The sequence below is a fragment of the Pinus tabuliformis genome, chromosome 9, assembly GCF_031772625.1.
Source record: "Pinus tabuliformis cultivar Carrire ecotype Pingquan chromosome 9, CPIR1, whole genome shotgun sequence".
NCBI classification, from domain to species: domain Eukaryota; kingdom Viridiplantae; phylum Streptophyta; class Pinopsida; order Pinales; family Pinaceae; genus Pinus; species Pinus tabuliformis.
Window position 1 is genome coordinate 1,140,229,513 of NC_142307.1, and position 21,103 is coordinate 1,140,250,615.

The 21,103-nt window shown below is 36.6% G+C and overlaps 1 long non-coding RNA gene across 1 annotated transcript; it reads right to left on the reverse strand.

Moving 5' to 3' along the window:
• Nucleotides 1-13,460: 13,460 nt before the first annotated feature.
• On the reverse strand, nucleotides 13,461-14,684 carry LOC149152652 (uncharacterized). Its single transcript, XR_016263000.1, has 3 exons — nucleotides 14,286-14,684; nucleotides 13,963-14,069; nucleotides 13,461-13,841 (listed from the first exon to the last, which is right to left on the reverse strand). It is a non-coding gene; the product is annotated as an uncharacterized LOC149152652 (long non-coding RNA).
• Nucleotides 14,685-21,103: the final 6,419 nt, after the last annotated feature.

Sequence of the window (21,103 nt, forward strand, 5' to 3'; positions counted from 1 at the left end):
GGGTAACAAAGGCTAAAAAAGGGTTGGCTCTGATACCATGTCAGGACAGGAGTAACTCCAACTTGGCAGAAAAACTGATTCATCTATTTCATTAGGTAGCTATTGTTATATACATGAATGTGACTGATCAGTTCATCTTCTTGATGACTGTTCACATTCCAAATTCACCCAATCGCAGAGGATTAGGTGTCAACAATATACATATCATTCGACAGTAACAGTAGACATGCATGAATAATCTAAGGATTATTAACAACAATATGATTCTCCTCAAATCGACAATAAATAGGGCTAGTTGTCTAGTAAACAAGGAATGTATACAACCAACATTTTACCAAGTAGAGTATTGTTTGTAACTGTCAATGATTTAATAAACCAGATCCAATATTAATCCAAATTTAACTGAGTTCTACTCTTTGTAATTTTACCCTGATCTCTTGCAAACCCTATATTAACCCACAGACCTTTGAAAGAAATTGCAATAGGCCAGACTTCCTTCTTGAGGGTACCCGCAGCCTAGAAATGTAGTATCAGTCCTCAACACGTCTGAAACAACTCCCAGTGGGTTAGATACTCCTGTTGAGAACTTGGATGTCCTCTTGTTATGATGCGGAGCCCTAGGAGGGCCGAATATCATGTTGTTGCTTCTAGAAAGGTTTAGTCCTTCAATTTGTGTTTATGTTGCCGCAGAAAACCTCAATTCATCCAACTATGGGTAATCAACTTAACTTGAAATGCTACCAGCTTTGATGGGACAGAGAAACTTGTTCAATGCTAGATTCAATACAAATGGTTGATATAGATCTTCATTGTTACATTCTTTCTCATCCAACTTGAAATTGTAATAACGCAACTCAACTAGAATAGAGGGAAAACTGCCAAGAAATAAGCAGTGGTTAAGGGAATTGTTACAACAACTGGTGAGCAAACGAAGCAGGCATAGGAATGGAGTCAAGATTTAACTAGTCCAAAAGTTTGTGCCATATTGGTGGTTATTCATCAAAAATATATGTTAATGGAGAAACAAGAACTCCACTTATCCAATTAAATAGTAGACAATTGTTTATAAAATTAAATAATGTGCTAATGACTGCTCAATGCTACACTCTGAGCTCGACCAAAAACCGGACAAGATTTACTATTGATTACTTGCCTATCGAACTGCTGTACATATGGATCAAAGAATTCATTTGTTATTGTACAACGGACTGGAGCACTGGTCTTTGGATAAGCAACGACCTCTTCAAATCTCAGTAACTAGTACTCACAGTTTCAACAAGAATATTAAATTCCTTAGCTTCATGTATTCTTCCCAATGAACAAAAAAGTGGTTTTGTTTCGCCAGTGTGGACGATGCCCTCGCTATTCTTCCCATGGATTCTCAGTAGTTGTTTCACGAGTGCTTGTCTGAATGTGTGGAGTTTGGAGGTTGCTCCCGATGTCAAAGGCACGTGTGATGGAAGAAGCTCTTCTCACTATCCTCTTTTATACCACCATGCTGCACCGAAGGGTCACCATGCATTCCCTTTCACGAAACTAAGCTTACATATAGAATATTAAGCTAATGAATCACATAGACACATCTTTCATAAAATTCCCTTTGAGCCCTGGTTATTTGGCTCAGCTCTTCGATTCATAGACACATCCTTTGTACACTAGCAATACGACACAAATTTAATCCTAGAATTGGAACAGAGTCCCAGCATATGAATTTATGGCAACAATGTGAGCTAGCGCAAGGGAGATTCTGCCTTCTAGTGTCTCTTCAGTGCTCACGGTCATCACGAAAGAAAATAATGGTAGGAGAGAACATGATTTTCGGTTGTTGTCCCTTCAAATGCACCAGCAGCAAGAAGAATGAGCTCGCGATCATCACATAAGTAGAGAATAATTTACCTTCAGTACCCAATGCATCTTTCAGCTAATAAAATTGTCTAGAAATCCATAATGACCACAAATAATCACTCCAAGATGAATTTCATGCTTCTTAAATCTCAGGAATTATTCTTTGGCACAAGTGTGAAATTCTCGGCATAGTGGTAAAGAAACTCAACCTCTACACTTATGCTTAATTCATCCTCTTCAAGGGTCCCGAGCTATGCTACAGTAGCCTTACTTTCCTTTCAAATTCACCTTCTTTCTTGAGAGTTGTAATGTCAGGTTCACTACGCTTCTGCCCAATGATTCTATGCACTAGGCCAATGCAACGGACATGCCAGCATTATGATTATAGGAGTTATGATTATTGCTGGAGTCGAGTGGGGAGGAGGGTCAACATATGACCGGTGCTTGCATTGTTTAAAACAACACTGAACATAGGATGATATGGTTTGGATAATGACAACCGAGAGCGGATTTACAGTGCTAATAACCGGAGTGGATTCAAACAATGGTAGCATATCACAAGAAAAGGCATGGTATGGAATATCCCAGATGTGCACCAACATAAAATATTTGGAGCGATACAATGTTAGGGAGCCACGAGCAACTAGTGGACTGGGAGCCGAGGAGTGTAACAATGGGAGTGTTGTATGGTAGTGTGACAGAGGCATGGATAGAAGGGAAGGAATTGACATGGATTCATGTATTTAAGCTAGAAACTTCAACAGATAGCCAAAGAAACTTCAATGCATAGCCATACCAGCGTAAATACCATGATTGCAAGTCCTCCAGCTGATCTCAAGGGCATTCAACTCAGCGATTCAGAGGATTCTCCAGGCCAGCGCTAAAATTACCATGTCAGGACAACGCTTCTTTTATGAAACGTTTATGAAGAGTCAGGACAGTGAGAGAGCGTAGGTAATGCAAGGGTCAGGATTGTAAATATGGAATATGGCAGACAAAGGGTGTAAGTAACGCAGAAGAGAGTCTTAAAATAACCAGAGTCAGGTGCATCGTATACAGTGCCAGACGTCAGGTAGGAGAGGTAGTAGATTTCTGGTAGACAATGAATTAATGGAGCGTTACAGGTAATGGGCAGAACTCGAAGGTATGCACACTAGTAAAATGATTTATAAGGTGGAAATTCTGCTCAATTCTGATTAGGATAAAGGCAGAACTGACATATATATAGAGACCACAAAACAAGTGGCTCAAATTGGAGCAGGACCAACAATCGTCTTCTCTGATACCATGTTAAACAAACATGGGCAGCAATAGAATATGAAAGATAAAACATGAGAGTACAATTTTTATTAACAAATGATTTACATTTATAGTACATGTTGTGACCGTTGGGTTTCACATCCCAAGGTCTTTTGGACTACTTTGTCTATTCGACTTCCACACTAACCCATTGAGGATTAGGTGTCCAACACTCAAAGCAAATTCAGAGTCTTGTATGTCATCTTCATGATACTAATTAGAACGCTTAGATGACCAGCCTTAGCAATCACGATTCACAATGATTATGAATAGAACTGAACCAACCATCTATTGATTTGCATATCAATATTTTCTTGGCTGGTATATTGGATATAAAGTTCCTTGTGATGCTTTTCTCAACAAAATTCATGCTACCACTCATATCTTTGGGCATTTTCTAATGAAGTGTGCTACTTGAAGCATACATTTTCTGACTTTCAACTTCTTGTGCACAAGAACATGGCCTTACCTATAGTGCCATTTTAACTTTTACAAAGCTGTCTATTCACATTTATTAGCAGGATTTTGGTTAACACCTTTAGGAGAAATCAAACTTGTTGCATTTTTTACATAATGGCGTGCATAAATCAACTAGGGTTGTGTGAAATTATAATTATATTAACCTTAAGGTGAAAGAATTTTGTGGACCAAGAAAGGTTAGACTAATTGTTTTCAGTACAGATGATAAAGTTTGCGTGATGGTCATATAGCCTTTAGGGTGTACTTTAGTCACGCACATTTATAAAGTACGTGGTACCACAATGGTACTTTGCTGCTATGTCCCAGTACCCTTTTGGAAGGAAAGACAGTAAGGACGAAAGGAGGGTCATCGACAAGCAGCAACGGGAACCACCAGAAAGCTCTCGAATATGTAAACTCCATTCCGGAACCATTCCGTGAGAAGAGTGAAGATAGAAAGACTAGCTAAGAAAGCCAGCCCTCAAGGCATTGCGTTGCAGAACGAGGAGATCTTCTCCTACAATGGGGCCAAAACAAGAGGCCTCGTGGTTATATAGAAGAATACAGAAGCATGGTTGAAGAATCTTCTATTCAAGCTAAGAAAATTATTCGAAACGATAGACATAATGGAAGGCATGACCAGCAGACATTCAAAATAATTTTATTTATTTTTTTAAATAATTTTTTATATTTTCTCTAGAGAGACAATAGTTTGAATTATGGACATTTATTTTTTTTTAAATAGTTTTTTATATTGTCTCTAGAGAGACAATAGTTTGAATTATGGACATTTATTTTTTTTAAATAGTTTTTTTTATTGTCTCTAGAGAGACAATAGTTTGAACTATGGACATTTATTTATTTTTAAATAATTGTTTATATTGTCTCTAGAGAGACAATAGTTTGAACTATGGACATTTATATTTTTTTTTAATAATTTTTTATATTGTCTCTAGAGAGACAATAGTTTGAATTATGGACATTTATTTTTTTTTAATAATTTTTTTTATTGTCTCTAGAGAGACAATAGTTTGAATTATGGACATTTATTTATTTTTAAATAATTTTTTATATTGTCTCTAGAGAGGCAATAGTTTGAATTATGTAATTGTCTCTAAAAAGACAAAAATGTAATTGTCTCTAAAGAGACACAAATGAAATTGTCTCTAGAGAGACATCTTTATAGAGACAATAATAATATGTGTTCTATATTGTCTTTTTTGAGACATTATATTTTGAGACACCCGGTTAGAGACAATATTTATGACAATACACAAGTTTCATTTTGTCTTAAGTTAAGACAATTGACTCAAATATTGTCTTAAAACCCCCCTACATGTAGTAGTGATTTTTTATTTACAACCTTTTATATATATATATATATATATGGAATTTAAGTAATGTTATGTTCGTAAATTTTTAAGTAAAATGAGATGTTAGGTTATTAAATCTTTCAAATTCATTTTGAACGATATTAAGAACTTTAAAAGTTTATGTTGAGCTATATTAACAACATTAAAATGAATTAAAATAATAAATTAAGAAATTATTTAAAGTTAATAAATTTAAATTAATATTTTCTAATAATTTGTTTATGGATTTTGGATAGATGTTAACCAAGAGTATTGTTAAGGCATTCCTTGATGTGAAGTTAATGGATGACGAGTGTTAAAGTTAATGGAGAAATGTATTCTTGGAGAGAGCCAGTTAATTAGTTAAGTGTGAGACATAGATTAGACATTTGTTACTCTATTCTATGATTTTTAATGATGAATGTAGACTATTGTGCGATAGGTAATATCCAAGTGAAGCTTCTCAGTTTGTTAAATATATTTTCTGTTTTCTAGTTTTTAACATGGTTTGAGAGCGTGAGGGTTGAGTAAATCAAAGCCAGTGATTTGGTGACTGAGATTGCATAAATGGTTGCATTGTGGCCCTAATTAATACGGAGGAGGCCTCGAGGCCAGGAGGTGAAGTGCTGAGAAATTGCAGAAGAGAAAAAAAAAATCCTCTTTGAAGTGAAGAGAGCAGCGCTATTTTTTTGATATAAATTGTGTTCTATTCAATGGAGGTTTAGAAGGGAGGTAGCGCGGGTCTTAGGTTCAATTACGTGTTTCTAGCTCTTTCCTCTAACAAATTTCAATAAGCGCGCCTGATGAGGGTGGAAACGACCAGCGAATCTTGCACTTCTTCTAGTGTGGCTACCTGGCGTGGAGATTGTGCATCCTCCTGCGTGTTTTTTGAAGATCGGTGGCACTACATGGATCTACAGTGAACGTAGCATTTGGGGCAGTGCAGGAGGAACACAACTTTTCGAGTTTCCTTGAAGTAGCGTAAAAAACATACATAGACTCTTCAGGGGGCTCACGCTGAGAGATTAACAATGCATTGGCAGAGTTAGCCAGGGGAGAAAGGCGATGTATGAACACGCAGGGTGTGGCTGAAGCAGCTTTGAGGTAGCACACAGGGTGTGGCTTAACGTAGCACTAGTAGAGTAAAAAAATGATTTGGGGAAGCATAGCAGGAAGTCGTGGATCTGCTGCGAAGTCGTGGTGTGGAGTCGGCTAACCAATCAAACCATCTTGGAAATATTTGTGTATCTTGTTGTTGACCTGTGAGTTGTTTAAGAGCACGAATCAGATGTGAGATCTATTGAGAGCTGCAAACCATAGTATTTGCAGTGTAGTTGTAACACCGTTGGAGCGACTTGAAGGTTGTTGTGTGGACGTCATTGTTTCGATCTGTCCCTGTCTCAACCAAACCTGTTTTGATATGTTCTTGAACCAAGCAAGGTCGAGGTATTAATTGTGATCAACACTGACACAATCATCAACCCCATTCGATAGAAACTGCTCTGTTCAGAGCCTTGTCATTGCCCGTTCCCAAGCTTTGACGCTATCGTTGCCAGACTAATCTGCCATAATAGTTGTGATTCGTAACTTGTCTGTGAGAAGTTTGGCGTACAATTCATGAGCTGATTATCCGGGCTATTTCGCAAATACTCAGGACGTAACACTCTTCTTCTGTGTCTTCCATTTTTAAAGCGGGTTCTGGGTTTTAAAAGGAGGGAGAGGGATTGTATTTTTTTTTTTTAAGAGTATTTATATTTTTCAAGAGAGGGCACGCATTTTTTTTTTAAGAGATCCCTTCTCTGGATCTAGAGATGATCCATTTTTTTAATCAATTTTGAGGTAGACCTATTGAGATGAATAACCATATGACAGAGGCATAGAACAATAAGCTTGACAGATCCAATTACTCTAATTGGAAATTTAAGCTGCACACCCTACTAGAGGGGCAAAATGCATGGGCAATTGCAAGCGGTGATGAATTGAAGTCGACCATAGCTACAAGGGGAACAACAACAACAATCCAGGACTGCGAAAAGAGGGAAAACAAAACAAAAGTGTTCAGTGAAAGAGTATTATCCCTCACATATGAGAATGTAAATCAACAAATGACATTTGGACAAATCTTAAAGACCCGTACGAGGTCAAAAACAGAAATTGCATGTTGTTTATGAATAACAAGATTCTCTCCATTAAAATGGAGGAGACTTAATCCATGGTTGTGTTCATCTCTTGAATAAAGGAGCTGAGAGATAAGCTAGGAGACATAGGAGAGACAGTGTCAAACACTTACCTTGTCACAATTACTATGAATGGTATGATTGTTGACTATCAAATGTTTATCACAGGCTTGAATGCAAGAGAGAAAGCCCCAAAATTTGAAGAATTGACAAGGATCCTCTTGCAACAAGAAGAAAGGCTGATGACTCTGAAACCCAGAATTTAGATCTTGCTCTAATGGTGAAGAAGAAGCCCTTCAAAGGGAAGACAAGCGTAGGACAGAAAAGTGGAAGTACACCACAAATAAAACCACCTCAAGGTATGTCTTCAAATAGAAGTGATTTAGGACCCAAATTTTTTTATTGCGGTAGACTTGGTCACATTGCGAAAAAATTCCATAAGAAGAAGTTTGATGAAGGTCAACATAGACATAAGAATCATGCAGGGCCCTTTGTTGATGAAGATTAGAATTAGAATCTCAGATTGTTTGTATCTGATTCTACATTCTCTATTGAGGATGATGAATCAGAAACTTGGTTTGTGGACTCGGGAGCTTCCACTCACATGACAGTGAATAGACATTGGTTTCAGAATTTTAAAGAAACCAATAGTGGTGCAAATATCTACCTTGGTGATGATAGAGGGTGCCCAATCAAAGGGTATGGTAATGTTCATGTCATTTTTCCTAATGGAAATATTAGACATATTCAAAATTTAATGTATGTATCCGGAAGAAGAAAGAATCTGATCTATGTTTCTATGATAACATATCATAACCGTAAAGTAGAGTTTTTAAATTATTATTTTGTTATTAAAGATCTGCTAGATTGTATGAAGCCAATTGCATCAGGTATTTGAGTGGGAGGATTATTTAGGCTAAATGTAAAAAGCACACCACACCAAGCCTTGACTTCATGAGTTATGACTGTAGAAAACTTATGTCATCAAATATTCGGTCATATTAATTTTAATGACCTACTGCTACTTCAGGAACGAGGTATGGTCAATGGTCTTCCTGTTTTAAAGAATGTTCATGTTGATTGTGAAGCATGTGCTCTTGGGAAGATGCATAGAGATGAGTTTCCTACAAATGTAGATAGAAAGAAGAGAGATATGCTAGAGCTTATGCACACGGATTTGTATGGGCCGATGCAAACGAGGTCATTAGGAGGTGCTAATTATTTCTTATTATTTGTTGATGATTGTACGAGATTTACTTTGGTACATTTTTCAAAAAGAAGAGTCATACTTTTGAATATTTTAAGAAGTTCAAAAGAATGATTGAAAAATAGATAGGGAAATTCATCAAAATTCTCTTCTCAAATCAAGGGGGAGAATACAAGAAGGGTTGTTTCATCAAATATTGCAAGAACCATGGGATAGTTCAACATTTCACAGTACCCCACACTCCTCAACAAAATGTGGTTGTGGAGAGGAAGAGCAAAAGCCTTGTGGAGTGTGCTTGAAGCATGTTAAAAGGTAAGAATTTGTCTAATGGTTTTTGGACAGAAGCAATAAATAATGCAGTATATTTGAAGAAAAGGATTCCAACAAAAGCCTTGATTTTAAATCTCCATTCGAAGCATTATTAGGTTTTAGGCCTGCATTTAATCATTTAAGAGTTTTTGGCTCCAAAGCTTTTGCTCATGTTCCAAAAGAGGATAGGAAGAAACTCGATTCAAAGACCATTAAATGCATTTTTGTTGGGTACTACACAGAGTTTAAAGCTTACAAATTGTTTAATCCATCTACTCATAAAGTGTTTGCAAGTAGAGATGTAGTATTCCATGAGAGGGTTGATGATGGAAGCCATGATAGAAAAAATGAAGAATGGCACATCCCTTCGCTGGTGGAAGATGGAAGTGATGAAACGAGGGGCAACCATGATCAACAACATCAAAAAAGGGAAGATGTGGATGGTACGGATATAGTTAGTAGGCCAAGTCCACCAAGGGATGATCAGAACAGATTTGAAGCCAATCCACCATTCACGAGATCAACTAGGAAATTTCAGTTGCGAGCAAGATATAAGGATCATGCTCTTATAACTAGTATGTTAAATGTTGTTGAACCCTCTAATTATAAAGAAGCATGCCAATATAGCGAATGGAGGGAAACTATGGAAGAGGAATATGAGTCAATGCCTAAAAACAAAACCTGGGATCTAGTTGAACTACTTGAAGGCAATCAACCGATAGGTTGCAAATGGTTATACAAGCCTAAATTTAAAGTAGATGGGAGCATAGAAACACATAAAGCTAAGATGGTTGCAAAGGGGTACTCATGGAAAGAAGGCATAGACTATGAGGAAACCTTTGCCCTTATAGCTAAATTAAACACAAATAGAATGTTAATTTCTTTAGCTACCAAACATCATTGGATGACACACCAGCAAGATGTGAAATCTGCATTCTTAAATGAGGAATTAAAAGAAGAAATTTGTTTAATGAAACCTAAGGGGTTTGTTAAATAGGCGGAGGAACATTTAGTTTGTAGATTGAGGAAAGCACTGTATGGACTAAAACATGCACCCATGTCATGGTATGATAAAATTGATTCATTTTTCCTACAAAATAGTTATAGAAAAAGCAAGAATGACCCTAATCTGTATACCATGTTCGATGAAAATGGGTAAATTATTTTGATTTATTTATATGTAGATGATCTTATCATTACAGTAAATGTTGATGAACTCATTAAAGAAATCAAAGAGCGTACATGCTTTTTTGATGAAAGAACTCAGAGAGTTACGCTATTGTTTGGGTCTTGAAGTCACGAGGGATTTTGGCCAGACTTTTTTGTCTTAGGGAAAGTATGTTAGGAGTTTATTGAAAAAGCTCAAAATGGACCAGTGTAAAGCTACCTCAATGCCTTTACATCAGAATACTAAACTGCAGAATAATGATGGTTCTAAGGAGATCGATGCAACATTGTATAGGCAACTGGATGGAATACTTGACTACAACTACGCCAGATTTGGTTTTTGCAGTAAGTGTATTGAGCCAATTCATGTCAAAGCCTCTTGAGAATCATTGGGTTGCAGCAAAAGGTGTCTTAAGGTATCTTCAAGGAACCTTAGAATTTGGTATTAAATATACTGATTTGTTTGATGTTAGATTGATAGGTTTCTCACACTCAGATTAGGTCGGAAATCTAGATGACCGAGGATCCATAACAGGTTATGCATTCAGCATTGGGTCCGAGGTAATTGCATGGATGTAGCAAGAATCAAAACATTGTATCCTCATCTTGAACAAAAGCATAGTATCAAGAAATGTGTGCAACACTGTGTGAGGCAGTTTGGTTGAGGAGACTTCTCGAGGATGCCAGAGAAGAACAAAAAGATGCAACAATTGTCAGATGTGACAACGAGAGCTCAATGAAACTTGTAAATAATCGAGTGTTTCATAAAAACACCAACCATATTAATACACAGTTTCACTTTATTAGGGAGATGGTTGAGTCAAAGGAAATCCATAAGGGGGAGTGCTAAAGTTAATGGAGAAATGTATTCTTGGAGGGAGTTAGTTCATTAGTTAGGCATGAGACTTATATTAGGAATTTGTTCTTACATTCTAGGTGGTTGTTCTAACTTCCCTATTTTATTGTAAACTATATATTCATGATGTTTAATGATGAATGTAGAGTGTTCTACAAGAGGCAACTTCAAGGTGAAGCTTCTCACCTGAGAACTGCTCAGTTTGTTGAATATATTTTATGTCTTCCAGTTTTTAACATTGGGGTGATACATTGGACATGATGAAGATACAGTCATAGCAAGTTTACAAAAGAAATTGAATGTTTTAAAAATTTAAAGAGTATACAATATTTATTTTAATATTTGTTGAACTAATTATAAAATTTTGATAAATTTTGTAATTATAGTAAGTTAAAATGTTTGAAAATTTGAAAAAAACTATATAGCTTAATTTTAAAAATTATATATATAGTTAGTTAGTTAGGTTATTTTGAGTGGTTGGCTAGAATGGTTTTTATCTCCCTCACCCAGGTTCAATTGACTCACTTAGTTGTATTGACCCTTACTATTGGGTTGTGTTATATTCTTTCCACGACTAGCCCATGTAGTTAACCTGAGGGTCCGCCCCCCCTTCGTTGCGCTAATTGTGTAGCGCGGGGGTTCACAGGGGGTTTGAGAGGTGCAAGTAACCCCACTCAATGGGGTCCAGGGCAACACCCTCGAAATTTTGGTTTTTGACCCTATATTAGGTTGGGCGGACCTACTTATGGTTTTGTGCATCTTTTTCGCACATGTTTTTGGATGCGATGGTTTTCGGTCTGTGGTTTTGGACATGATGGTTTTCGGTCCATGGTATTGGATGCTTCTACCTGTATAAATATGTATTGTAACATTGAAAGGAACATAATGAAAAATCAAGATGGTAGTCCCAGTTTTGGGATCCAAGGGAAAATCTCTGTGTATATGTGTTTTATGTGTTATGCTCTCGCATTGTTTATTTTCTATGTTTTAGAATTCATATGAACGTAATTTTTGTACAGGGTTAAAACCTACACTTACTCTCACAACCACATTATAATTACGATAGTTTGGTTATTTGAGTGGTTGGCTAGAATGGTTGTTATCTTCCCCATTTAAGTTCAATTAACTCATTTGTATTGACCCTCACTCTAGTCCTAAGACTAAGAAATAATAATTTCCTTAAAAGACATATAATAATAACTATTTTGAATTTTTATTCTTTTCCTCATTTTAAAATTGTATTTTCATTTTCAACTTTAATTAAATAAAGGCATAGTCTAACTTATAGCTAAATGGCCTTTTCATTAATACAATGTAAAGAGAGATTGTGATTTTTTTGTTGTTTAAAATGTATTTTTGAATGCATAAATAAATTCAACATCTTAGAAACCCTTGTCAATTTTAATAAAAATCAATTAATTTATAAATTAAAATACACTAAATTCAAACATAATATTAACTAATAAACCAAAAAAAATCAAATTTTATGAAAAAACTAAATAAAAATAGATTGGCATTCGATGTAATGGTCGGCCGTTTAGTTTTACATAAATTGGAAAAAGTCAAATGACGATTGTAGCTTAACATGCTTCAATGTAGTGGGCGAACAAGTTGAGTTACAATGTTTGGATTGTCCGAATGTAACGTTCTTATCCACTCTAAAAGGTTCTATATTAAGGAGATAAAATAGAATCCGGTTATTTTAAGTTCTTCCAATGGGAAGTGCGAGAAGAACACCGAAGTCATAAACATCTGCCATAACAGATACTTGCCCCTCCCTAGCTTATTCTGTGACATATACCTGCTGCATATTCAAAGTTTCAAAATATATGAAATCAAAAGTTACGGATTGAGATGGCTTCATAAGTGAAAAGGAAAAGAAAAATATATTTTGCAAAAAAAAACATTAATACCATGTATCAGAAATTAAAGCTCAGCCAATCATGCAAGTTCCTCGACAGAAACAGAGATTATATCGTGACTATGGAGTTAAAAAAAAATGTGTGTCAGCACGAGGTAATTAGAGCATTATTAGATCAAATGAGTTAGCGTAACAGGGGAGTTATAATAAATACAAATTAAAAGAAAAGAGGAAAAAAAAATCTTTTTGTTCAGAAGAGAGGGTTGTATTTTGAAGTTTTACAAAGTTCCATTGTTTAGCTAAACATGAGTTACATCTTGCTGGAAACGTCTTGCTATATCGAAATTTGTTATTTTCAGATTGAATTTGTCATCTATTAAATTTTGGTTGTTTTAATAATATTTCGATGACTTTGAGTTTATCTAGATTAGTTTTGCGCTGAATATTTTGAGAATCAGCAATTTAGATAAAGATACCTGTTCGATAAGTAACTTCGGAATTGAAAAACTTAATGGAGCTAAAGAAGCTCATGAGCCCTTAGCTTATGTATATAGCATTGCTTTCAAATAATTAACAGCACCCATGTTTATTGCGAAATATTCGAAGAATCAGTAATGTACATAAAAATGTCTGTCCATGAGTTACTGAAAGTGAAAGTAAGTATAGATAGTAGTGAAATCATATAATTTTTTGGTTGTTTTCGGATGTGATAAAAAATTGTTAAAATAACAAATTTTTAGAACATAATTTATATTCTATAAATTATTTATTTAAAAAAAATAAAATTATTTATACATTTAAAAATTTATTTTAAATAATAAAATATGATAATCTTATAAAATATGATAATCTTATAAAAACAACCCATATCATAAAAACATATAACAATGAGCCTATAAAGTATAGGCTGTAAAGCTGGAGACAAACAAGTATAAATATTTGCGTTTTGTTATATCCGATTCCTCATTGCATTATATGATATGATAATATACTCAGAATTATCATTACCCAAAGTAGGTATATTTGAACATTAGATAACAAAATGGAAATCATTCGCTCAATAGGATTTTATGGAGGTTTTATTACCCAAATACTCATAAACCAACCACCATTCTGATCTCTCTACACAACGGCCTATTATGTTCACAAGTTTTCGATGTCAATTTCGCCCACAAACTTAAGTTCATTCAGAAATTCTTTCCTTCCTTGCATAAATTGTAAAGATATCTTTTCGACATCTACTTGGCTTCTTGAACAAATTATAAGGATAGCTTTTCGACTGCTGCTACGCTTCTGTTTGGAGTAGTACCTGAGAGATTCAAAGTAATTAGCTTGAATATGGTCTTTATATTACATCCAAAGCTTCAACAACGAACAGCTCACCGGCTAGACTATTACAATGAATGATATTATAAATTAAGAACTAATACCTGTATATCATCGCCGAAATTTTCTGTTGCAACTGTCAGTGTTTCCATGCTAAATACTATTGGCTGACCCTGCCTAATATGCGAGGCTTGCTCGGTTTCCCCGTGACCTGTATAATCAAAATATTTCAGGGGCTACATCAGAAACCTCACAAGCTATTGGTAAGTGATCCGTTGAAAAACACATGTGATGATTCTGTTCGGACTATTAATTATTTTTCAACAATGATAAAAAACAGTTTCAAAAAGAAACTAAAATAATTGGGCTGGCATAAAAGTGTTTCATTACAGACCATTATAGCGAAAAACTGCAGAATGGCACATACCCTCTTCTCGCCTTCCCAACTTTTTTGGAGTTGCAACCACGCACACCAACACCTAAAATTATTGGTATTTTTCCGGAAGACCTTTTCGAGTGGTTAGCCATGTAATTAAATGCTTCCAATTTTTTGAGCTAGCTCGTGCAATGTATAAAGACAATATTCAAGCTCAACACTTTGAATCTCTCAGGTTACTACTCCCGATGGAAGAGAAACAGCAACAACAGTAAAAAGAACCTATCGTTACAATCTATGCAAGGAAAGAAAGAATTTCTGAATGAATTTAAGCCTGCGGGCTAAATTCGACATCGAAATCTTGTGAACATACTAGGCTGTTGCGTAGAGGGATGAGAGAGATGTGCTCGTTTATGAATATTTGGTAAAGGAGAGCATTGATAAATTGCTAACCGGTGACTGATATCGACTTTATAGACATAGATTAAGGTAGGGGAGCCGCTAAAATTGACAAACACCTTAAAGTTTCATTTGCGTGATTGCGAATCGCTAGACAGTAGATTTTGTGAATCCTTGTGAAATGCGTATCTAACTTTACCTCCGTTTCATCTTTTGTGAACGACAACACAGCTTTCTCGCCTTGACTAGAGGGAGTATAGGAATCAATGAAACAAAGCCCAGTTGTGTAAAGCAGTCCCCACTCTCAAGTACTCACGTTGAAAAAGACACAAGCAGGCCCACTCTCAATCCCCACTCTCAAGTAGTGAGGTTGAAAAAGAAAGCCCATTTTCTGTAGACTACGCGTTTTCTATAAAGCAAACTCCACTTTGCTGTTCTGCAGTAACGACCGTGACTTCTTACAACTTTTAATGTTTTTCAAATTAGAATAGCATCTTACATGACAATTATAAATATTATAAAAATGAAGTCGGTGCGTCATGGGTGTGGAACTTCACATTTGTTTGTGCACCTTACTTTTTCTGCCCTAACGAGAGTGACTTCTTACAACTTTTAATATTTCTATAATTATAATAGCATCTTACATGACGATTATAAATATTATAAAAATGCACTGGGTGCGGCATGGGCCGGAAATTTCACATTTGTGTGTACACTTTATTTTTTATTTTAAACTATTAATTAGCACAATTATATGTAGATAGACATATATGAAATACAAGTATTATATGTAGATAGACATATATGAAATACAAGTATTTACAAATAAATGTGGTTGATATAAAAAGATAGGCTTATATCATTCACATTATTAATTATGACATGTATAATGTAAATTTGTCTATTAAAAATTAAATATTTGTGATTATTAATAATAACAAATTCACACATATATAGATATTATATTAACATTTTACTATATATTAATATAATAATATTTTATTATATTATATTAATATATTAATAGTTATATTTCAAAGTATAATATAATAAACATATAATATAATAATAGCATATCATTATTATTAATAATACTTATTTATCTACAACTACAACCCAATATGAAAACGATGTACAAGTATGTTGAAGTCCTCAAAAAATAATAAAAATAATTTCTCACCAATTTTAAATTATATATAGCTTTTTAATCTTATTAATGGAATAAGATTAATTATTAAAATATAAATATGTATTTGAATGGATAGTAAATTATATCATGCCTTTTATAGTTACTTTATCATATATGTGAATTTGAATTGATCATAAATTTACCTTTAACAAACAAATTTACCACATTAAAATTCCAAATTAAGTAAAAAATTAAACATTTTTACCGTGTACTAAAGCAAGTGTCATTTCTTAAATAGAGAATAGAAAATCTTGCTCCAAAATCTTTTAATATTTATTTTAACTAAGCATTTGTAAAATGAATCTTTAAAAGGAAAATCCATATCCTAAGGATATATTAAAATCTTTAAAGACATAAATATTTCCACATCAAAATTGTAGTATTTGAAAATATTAATTTGATGTAGTTTTGTTATCATGCCATGTAAAAAACATCATCAAATCTAATATTGATATTATATTTAATATTTATATTAATATATTATAGTATTAATATTATTAAATTTAATAACTTTGGATTAATGCAATATTAAATTTATATTCAATTTGTTATATTATAATATATATTAATATATCATGATATATATTAACTCTAGATATATATGGAGGGAAGAACAAATTCATAGAGTGATAGAGGTGGAGAGATAGGGGGAGTGGCAAGAGAGAGGAGGAGATATAATGAAGGAGAGGGAAGAGGAGGAATGAAGAGAGAGAGAGAAAAAGAGGAGTAAGAGAGGGAGAGAAGGGTAAGAGAGAGAGATGGGGAGACACAAAGATGGAGGGGGGCGGGGGGGGGGGGTGAGTGGGGGGGGGGGGGGAGTTAGTGACAAGGTTGGAGGGGAGATGGAGAGGGAAAGAGAGAGGGGGGAGAGAGATAGTGACAAGGTTAGAGGGTAGAGAGATAGAGAGAGAGGAGAGAGATAGTGAAAAGGTTAGAGGCTAGAGAGATCGGGAGAGAGAGGGAGGTAGGAGAGAAAGGGAGAGAGGGGAAGGACCAGAGAGAGGACTTGACAGAGAGGATGAGAGAGTGAGGGAAAGAGAGATGAAGTTGGAGGGGGAGAGAGGGAGTGAAGAAGAAAGAGATAGAGAGAGAAAAGTTGAGAGAGAGAGAGAGGGGGTGACAAGGGAGAAATGAAGAGAGAGTGTATATCTTTTGGGGTGATATAGAGAGACAAAGAAGGATATATGGAAGGAAGGGGGGAGAGAAGGAGAGAGGAGAGAGCGAGGGAGATAGTGACAGAGTTGGAGGACGAAGAGAGAAGGGGGTGATAGAGTGAGGTGGTAGAGAAAGGGACAGAGAGGAAGGAAGAGAGAGAGGACATAACAGAGAGGAGAGAGGGAGTTGGAGGGGGAGAGATAGGTAGGTAAGAATAAATACATAAAGAGATAAAAGTGGAGAGAGAGAGAGAGAGAGAGAGAGAGATGGAAAAGAGAGAGGGATAGAAGAGAGAAAGAGGGAAGAGAAATATAAGAGGGAGAGAGGGAGAGTAAGAGGGAGGGAGAGATATATAGATATGGAGAAAGAGTGTATATGCTTTGTGGGTGATATATAGAGACAAAGGAGAGGTAGAGGGAGATAGATATATAGATGGAAGGTGAAGACAAGGAAGAAGAGATAGATAGAGAGAGGGAGGGAGGGAGAGATAGATATGTATGGAGAGAGAGATCATGCATGTTTGGGGGGGGTGAGATAGAGAGATAAAGAAGGAGAGATGAAGGGATATATAGATATAGATGGAGGGTGGGGGAGAGGGGAGAAGATTTATTGCACAAGATGCATTGGTTTTAATGTAGATGATGACTTATAATCCTATTTGATTGCTTGCACTAGATGCATTGATTTCAATGTAGATGTTGATTTCTAATTATATTTGATTATTTGCACTAGATGCATCGATTTTAGTGTAGATTTTTATTTCTGATCATATTTGATTACCTGATCTAGATGCACTGATTTTAGTGTAGACAGTGATTTCTAATCATATGTAATTGCTTGCACTAGATGCATTGATTTCTATTTTTTTGATAAGTAAGAGACGAACCTTCTATTAATCTGGACAAATTACATAATTTACAAAGAGCCCCAGACAACAGGGGCGACAAAACCATGAACTAAAGCAATCAGCGGCCTTACTGGTCAAGACAGGGTATTTACTGCCTTCCACAAACTGACCCACCGCAACAATACCGGAGGTCACTTAACAAAACGGGTTCGAAACCCTCAGGAAACTGGCAAGAACCAAACCACGCCTATGAGTAAATAGCCCCAACCCATCAGCCAACAAGCAACAAGCCCTGATCCATCCTAGCCGTCGAAAACAGAGTCCCGATCCAATGGCCAACATGGATATCGTGCAGACAAGAAGCAAGGAGGTTAACCACGCGATGAGAGCGGTTTTCTCTCACCTCTCCTTGCCACGTGTTACCCCCTGAATGGAATCTCATGCATTTGCCCCCAAACCTGATACTGCCCATGCCCTGCGCGACATACAACTTGTGGTTTTTAGGTTTTTTGTTCGTGGTATCGTAGTAAGTTAGGGGCCCACAGTGGGACCCAAAGTGGAGCCCATTATCCCCAACACCTAGACCCGAAATCAACTCTAGAATGGGTCCACAAGGCCAAATCAGGTCCATGACCCTGAGACAAATAGCCCAACCAATCCCAGCCATCGAAACCAATGTCCCAATCCAATGGCCAGCGAGGATATCGCACTGCCTAGAAGCTCGGGTGTTAATCACGCAATGAGAGAATTTTCCCTTGCTTCGCATTGCCACATGGTGTCCTCTGAGTGTAATCACGCACATTTGCCAAAATATCAAATACCATCTGAGTCCCACGTGATAAACCATTTATGGTTTTGAGTCAATGGTTTTGCGGAGAAAACAACCCGCTCATTGGCCAAACACGGAATGTCCAGCCCATTCCACCAATCTTTCTGAGCCTTCCGTCTATAGTCGCCAACAAAAAATCGTTGAGACAAAATCACACAGACAGCCCGATCTGTGTCTGTGTCCATCTCATGACCTTCGTCATTCATCTGAAAGTAAACATAATTGTGGAAAGCTGCCATAGACGTAGACAAATTATGTTATACCATTCTCATCCCTGTCTCCTAACTCCCTTTGGTCAGTTTTGTTCAACCACAGATCCCAATCATTGGTTGCCAGGCATAGACACTCTTCTCTCAGTTTACCTACAGGTACCTGTTCCCAAGCATGCTGAGAATCCCTGTTCTTATTGACCACCCCTTCATTGGCCAACCGATCCGCAAGCATGTTTGCCTTCCGTCTGACATGAACAAATCTTATCGTTTTAAGAGTTTGCAGATGAGAGTGTATGCGATGAAAAATCTGCATAAGCTTCCAGTGCTTCGACACTTTATCTGGCGAAGTTCCATTGTGAATCCTCTTGGCTGCTCTGATGGTCAGTTCTGAATCTACTTCAATTATAACATTCTATAGATTAGCTTCCACCATGATCTCCAAGCATTGTTCCAAGGCCAAAAGTTCAGCCATGTTATTGGTGCCCTTTTCCAAGTGGCCATGGAAGATAAATTTTATATGCCCTTGTTGATCTCACATAGCACCCCCAAAGCCCACTTCCCCTAGATTACCCTTAGAAGCTCCATCAATGTTTACTTTGAGGAAGCCCTGTGGAGGGGGCTGCCAACTGCTAGCCCCTGAGCTTATTGTTCTTACTTCCTTATGAGTTCCTTGAGGAATTATGGATTGTAGACCCAAATTGAGAAGAATGATCTCCTCGTGAGGCAGAGGAGGGTTAGTGGGAATTGACCTTAAAAGGCTTTTGACCGTTTCTTTGAGCTGGTTCATGATCTGATTGATTATGTGTTGTGGCTCACTGGCTTTGTTTCTGAAGATTCTCCTGTTGCGTTCTTTCCAAACATTCCAAATGACAAAGCCTGGAACTAGCATCCAAGCTTTGTTGATGATTTCATTCTCTGAGAAGTTATTCCTCCAGTTTTTCAAAGTGTTGGAGATACTGAGATTGTCCCTATCAGTTTTTTGGAAGCTTGAGGCCACCCAGTTCCATACCCTGGTAGAAAAAGGGCAGAGGTTGAGCAGGTGCTCAATCATTTCCTCATGTGAGCCGTAGAGGTGACATTTGGAAGGTCCTATGAAGCCTTTCTTAAGGAGGTTTTCCCAAGTTAATATCTTTCTTTGGTACACTAACCAGATAAATAGCTTTATTTTCATCCAGTGAGAGGTTTGACAAAGCTTCTTCTAGACTATATCAGTATTGACAAAGTGAAAACCTGTTATTGCCTTTTTTGCCTCTTTGAGGTTAAAGTTTCCTTCATTATTCTTCCCCCATCTTAATTGGTCAGGTGAGGATGAGACCAGAATCTATCTCTACTCTAAGTCCATGGTGAGAGAATCTGCCATATCCTTCAAAGGAATTTCATTACTGTAATTTATATCCTTCCATTTCCTCCATTTTCCATTATTACTTCCCTTGTCCCAAAAATCTTGTACCAAGAAGAGATATTTGTTGTCTGTGTCTCTCTTGAGAGCTGCCCAGTCATTCCTATTTAAGATGGGTTCCTGTTGCCAACTATCCTCCCAGAAATGAGCCCAGTCCCCTGCTCAGATTTCCCAGAAGCAGTGTTGTTGAACAGTGCTTTTGTTCTCCCAAGCAAGGTTCCAACTGTGTGACCCCCTAATTTGTCCTGACATTCTGATGTGATCCTTTTCCTGCCAGTATTTGGCGTACTTTTGTTTCCAAATCTTGGCCCATGGGGCATTTGGCTCCTTAATCCATCACCACCACAGTTTAGCTCCCGAAGCTTTGCTTAGAGTCTCTGGATCATGCAGCCCCAAGCCACCATGGCTTTTAGGCTTGCAGAGCTTGTCCCAGGCAACTAAAGGCCACTTTTTATTTTCTTCCCCTTTGCCCCACAGAAAGTCCCTTTGAATGTTCCTTATCTGCTGCTTGATACCTTGAGGAGTAGGGATGGCTGCAAACATGAAGATGGGAATGGCCTGCAATACCGCCTGAGTGAGCACAAGTCGCCCTGCTAAGTTTAGAGCTCTATATGTCCATTTACTGATTTTGTCCTGAAGTTTATTCAAAATAGGTTCCCATATTTTCTTGCTTAGAGGGTTATCAGTAAGAGGAATGCCAAGATATTTGGAAGGCAGCTGTTCCCTTTGAAAACCAAGAATCCTGGTAATGTTTCTCTGTATAGCAATATTAGTGTTAAAGAAAAAAACTTTGGACTTGTTTTGGCTTACCTCTGTACCTGCGGCCATAGCAAAGTCAT